The sequence below is a fragment of the Myripristis murdjan genome, chromosome 1 (genome assembly GCF_902150065.1).
Source record: "Myripristis murdjan chromosome 1, fMyrMur1.1, whole genome shotgun sequence".
Classification (NCBI taxonomy): Eukaryota; Metazoa; Chordata; class Actinopteri; order Holocentriformes; family Holocentridae; genus Myripristis; species Myripristis murdjan.
In genome coordinates, this window is record NC_043980.1 from 6201138 (window position 1) to 6206788 (window position 5651).

At 42.9% G+C, this 5651-nt stretch overlaps 1 long non-coding RNA gene across 1 annotated transcript; it reads left to right on the forward strand.

The window, feature by feature from the left end:
- The first annotated feature begins 1095 nt into the window (after positions 1–1095).
- LOC115366130 (uncharacterized) lies at positions 1096–3148 on the forward strand. Its single transcript, XR_003928814.1, has 3 exons — positions 1096–1197; positions 1297–1348; positions 3077–3148. It is a non-coding gene; the product is annotated as an uncharacterized LOC115366130 (long non-coding RNA).
- Positions 3149–5651: the final 2503 nt, after the last annotated feature.

Here is a 5651-nt window from a genome sequence, read left to right on the forward strand (position 1 = left end):
GCCTCATCGCGCAAGTTGAAAAATTTCAACTTTTGACGCGACATTGCGTGGTGCTTTGACACGATAGCCAATCAGTGTTGATATTCTCCCTACGTCACCTATGTCAAGAACTGCCAAAGGAAATCGAAAAATGGAGGACAATATTATTGTTGCCGTGTGCGGGCTACCGGGCTGCCAGGCTGCCGTGTGCCGGCTGCCGGGCTGCCGTGTGCCGGCTGCCGGGCTGCCCTGTGCCGGCTACCGGGCTGCCCTGTGCCGGCTACCGGGCTGCCGTGTGCGGGCTGCCGGGCTGCCAGGTGCCGGGTGCCGGCTGCCGGCATCAACGCGTCCATCGCGCGATAGACGCGATTGAGGAAATAAATGATTCCATGGTCACGCGACGCGTTTCGGGCGTTACGCGCGATTTCATCACGTCTGGTGTGAACACGGCTTTAGGATTCTGACGTCCCACAACTATGAACTATTAACTATTCGACTTTTTTCCATGACAATACACATTGTTATATATGTTAACATGATATCCACCAGATGCTCCAAAGGTTCCTTCAGTGTCGGTGAGGCCCTCCGGTGAAATAGTGGAGGGCAGTTCAGTGACTCTGACCTGCAGCAGTGATGCTAACCCAGCAGCTACTTATACCTGGTACAAGAAGAATGGAAATCCAGACCAGGAACCTTTCAGGACAGGACCACAGCTGGACTTTGTTTCCATCCAGTCCTCTGACTCTGGAGAGTTTTCCTGCACAGCACAGAATGAGCTGGGGGAGAGGACATCTGACTCCACCTCTATTGATGTGAAATGTGAGTGAAATGGAACTGGTTCTCGAATATCTTGTGGGAACAAATATCCCAAATCTGTCACCTTTATTTTTTATTAACCAGGGAAAGGTTTTGTAAGGTCTAAGTGTTTTTTTCAGCTTTGTCTTGTTTTAAGTTCACAGACTACAGCACACGGAGATAAAGTGCATAGCTTAAGGCAGAGGTTTCCAAACTTTTCAGACCATGTAGCACGATGTAGAAAACCAAATTGTTTACATCCAGTATGTGCCACTGCAAAAACACATCCGCACTTTATCCTTAATTTCCAGATCCCTCTGCTGGTCCAAGTGTAGGAAAAGAAATGCAATATACAAATGCAGTCTGGGCAACTCTCCTCATCCTGATACCAGTCGCTCTGTTTCTCCTCTATTTGTGCATCAGGTAACAGAATAAAGTTGTATTCAAAGATTCTTTTCATATTTTTTTTTCATGAATTGTAGATCGTTTAATTTTTGTATTTGGTTGTTTAATTCAATGCAGGAAGAAGAAATCTCTAACGTCTGAGCAAAGTGACCCAGTACAGACTGTACAGGTGAGTGAAAGACCTACCTATATAATTCACACCAGTTCTGCCTCAAAAGCAGATACTATACAGAGACTTCACTCCTGTGTTTGGTGGAAACACTGTGATCAGCTAGGGCTGCCGGTAAGTCCTCTGTTCTACTTCTGTTTGATCTATCTGCTGCCTTTGACACAGTTAACCACCATATCTTCCTCTCTGCACTTGCTGAGTTTGGCTTCTCAGGATCTGCCCTCCACTGGTTTGAGTCCTACCTCTCAGGGAGATCCTTTAAATGGCGCTTTTCCACTAGTACCTACTCAGCTCGACTCTGCTCGCCTCGGTTTCGGTGGTTTTCCATTACAGTTGAGTACCACCTCGCCGTCGGTGGAGTCATCATAGCATGGTGCCACACTGCCAAGCACAGAAAAGTCTCCACCTCTTAATTTGACCATGGTACTGGTTTGCTTGCCATTTTCCAACTTTGTCAACTTCAGCGATGATTAATGCGCACACTTGCTGTTGCCGTTTTCTTTTAAAAATGCCGGGTTTGGTTTTCGTGAAGGAGTCACTCTCACGTGTCGTCACACGTTTACGTCACATTTTGGCTTGACTCAGCTCGTTTGGAACCCCGGCCGAGTAGGTACTAAAAAAGTACCTGGTACCAGGTACTACCACATAATAGAAAAGCTTACAAACCGAGTAGAGTCGAGGCGAGTCGAGGCGAGTCGAGGCGATTTGAGGCGAGTCGAGCCGAGTAGGTACTAGTGGAAAAGCACCAAAAGTGACATGGAGAGAGGAAGTATCTCCATGCTACTGCTTGTCCACAGGGGTACCTCAAGGCTCAGTGCTTGGTCCCCTTCTCTTTTCAATATACAACTCTTCCCTTGGTGCAGTCATCAGCTCGCATGGCTTCCCATACCACTCTTATGCTGATGATACCTAACTCCTCCTATCGCTCCAGCTAGATAACCCCAATGTCTCAGCACGAATATCGGCATGACTCACTGATATCTCGGCTTTGAATGAAGGAACGCCAACTTCAGCTCAACCTGTCAAAAGCTGAACTCCTTGTCTTCCCAGCCAGTCCCTCTGTACAGCCACAGATCACTGTCCAAATGTATTCTACAACGCTTATTCCCACAAAATCTGCCAGAAACTTGGGTGTCATGATTGATGACCAACTGACCTTTAAGGAGCATGTGGCCTCTGTGGCTGGCTCATGCCAATTTGCCCTGTGCAACATAAGGAAAATCAGACCATACCCACGCGAACATGTAGCACATCTCCTGGCACAGGTGCTTGTGATTTCACACCTTGACTATGGGCAGGGCTCCTGGCAGGCACGCTCAAGCATCTGCAGAACACGGCAGCGGGTTTGGTCTTCAACCAGCCCAAAACAGCACACGTCACTCTGCTGCTCATTTACCTCCAATGGCTCCCGGTTGTTTCTCGCATCAAATTAAACTCCTTGACAGTCGCCTACAAAGCAGCAACCAAAACTGCTCCTACCTACCTGGACTCCCTCTTCCAGGTTTACATTCTCTCCTGCCCACTTTGCTCCACCATGGATTGGTTAATCCAAAAAAATCCCCCGTGCCCTTTTGGTCTAGAACAAGAGGTTTGTGGCACTTGATGTCGTTGTTCTCTCCTGAATTGATCTTTGCTGATTGTGTGAATTGTAATTGTAGAAAATGAGAGAGAGAGCGAGAGAGACTGTTTATTTTCCTGTCTCATCTTGTGTGTCTTCTGTCCCATCAGTCAGACTCTGATCCTGTGTTTGAGAGCATCACTGCAGCACAGACAGAAGCCACAGAGGAGCAGGAAGACCAGGTGTAAAGTCCACTCAGGTTGGAGCGTCATGAAAAACCAGGAAAGTCTCAGATGAAAATGACATTTACAAAATGTAACTCCCCTTGATTTCTAATGATACTGTGTTCTGTTTTTTTTCAGATGTCAGGAGACACACAACCTTGAACGCAACTCTTATGTCCCAAGTTATTTTAGCCTCTTGTCCTGCAATGCTTTTTGTTCAACAAAGCCCACAGGGACCTATCTTTGCAAGAGTTATAGTTGCTTTACTTATTGCCTTTTAAAATTATTTTAAGTTGAGCTTGAAAACCTGACCTGTGGCTCTGTACGGCAGCACACTGAAGCAGAAGACAGGAACAGAACTGAAACATGGAAACATTGTGTTTGGGCTTTTTGCTTTAATAAATGTTAAATGTTACATTATACAAATAAACGTGTTCAAAACACGTTTAACATGAATAACATTGTAAAAGTAGTCTAAATGTAGTGACGCCTCTTTGCTCAGTGATCTGACTTCCAGCATTTTGCTTCCAGGCTGGAAAACTAAAAAAAATCAAACTATGAGTGATCAGTTGGCCACGCCAATCATGACAAATCACTCTACTCAAACTGCAAATTGTTATTTCATAGAAAAATTAAAAATTTTGCTGGGTATATCAATCAATCAATCAATCAATCATACTTTATTTGTCCCCAGGGGGAAATTTGGCTTAAGTTACATCCCGTCCAAGAAACACAAAAAGACATGACAGACATGACAGATTGACACCCCTCTAGTGATGTCAAATGCAAGTTATGTCAGAATGCCTGAACTTTGCATGGAAATTCACTTGTACGGATTACATATACCTGACTTTCTTATTTGGAAAACTCTCATTTGTTTACCAGCATAAAACTAACTCGTGACTCCTAATCGTCTGCTGGCGTCTGTTTATAAAGTCACTGCTATGAACAGTTCATGAAACATGTATGGTGACTAGCTGAAGTGCAATAATTTTGAATGGAGTCTGGCTGAGGGCGCCTGACAAGACCATCATGACAAACTATTTAAATTATTCATGTAGACTCATGGATACAGTCAGCAAGCTAATCTTTCCCTACTGTTGATAAAATGAATGATGAGAATCAGCTGACCTGCTGCTGTGTCTTACTCAGAGCAGGTGTTGTACAGTGAGCCGAGCAGTGAAAACCTGAAAAGATGCATTATCTCAACAGAATTAAACAGTGTAATGATATTGTATCACAGGAATGAAAGTGTGACCAAGTGCCTTCATTTCAGTTCAGTTCAGTTCAGAAAACTTTATTTATCCCAACAGGGCAATTCATTTGCAGCTTTTCCACATGCATCCCATACATCCATCAGAGTTGAGGAAACAATAACACACATGGGCATGTAATAATTGCATAGTAAAATCAGTGCTCAATAAAAACAATAGAATCTGTGGCAAAATCCAATAAATAAGATAAAATACCATGAATAAATAAGACCGATAAATAGATAATTCTCTAAAATATAACAGTTTCATCTAAAATGAGTAGGGTCTGTGTTTAAAAGCTTGATAGCAGAAGGGATAAAAGACTTTGCATAGTGATTTGTCCAACTGTTGAGCACATTATAGCGACGACCAGAAGGCAGCAGTAAAAACTCAGCTGACAGAATGTGGTCTATAGGTGTGGTCTCTTCATACAACAAATACCATATAAATAGCACACTGGCATTGTAATTCATCCTGGTGGCCTTGTTCTTTGCATGCACTGCGGCTGGTTGGATAGCTTGATAATGATAAGTGCGTCCATGCAAATCTGCAGTATGAAAAACAGGAATAAGTTACTCATGTAACATATACAAAGAGATGGTAGATGAGGGGCATATATTATCACCATGGATCGGTTCTTTGTTTTTACTTTTACTTTTCCCTGGTTTATTTTATTCTGGTGGGGGTGTGTATACAAAGCAAATATAACAATAAAAATGACAATTCCATGACACTGATAAATACACCTGTCGGACAGGTGTGAGAGGTATTATCAGACCTCATGACAACATGACTGTCTTTCAACCACTTTTTAACATCGCTTTCAAACTGATTAGAACTCTAATATTTTACGGACAGTATTTCACTGTTTTGTCGCTGCAATTGAAAATAATGTCCAACCATTTTTTTTGCATAACAGTCTCTCCTTGTTGATGATCTTGTATGTCATATTTCACCGGGAGCTTCTGGAATAAATTGTTCAAGGGGTGCAAGCTAAACCATGAATCTTACAAAGTGAAAACAAATTGCTCATGAAAAAATGTTCAAAGCTCAATAAGTTGTATTTTTCAATAATATTGCTGTAGTGGAAAGAGATTTTTTTGTGTGTGGTGCTTTAAGAAATCACAGTTTGCAAAGGGGTTGTATTGTTGTTGTACACGGCTTTGACCAGGAGGTGGCACAATAACACAGATGTGATAATACCACAGAGTGCATGGACATCATAGCTGCACATAAATTGAAGTAATTAGAATTTTTTTTTAAATGGA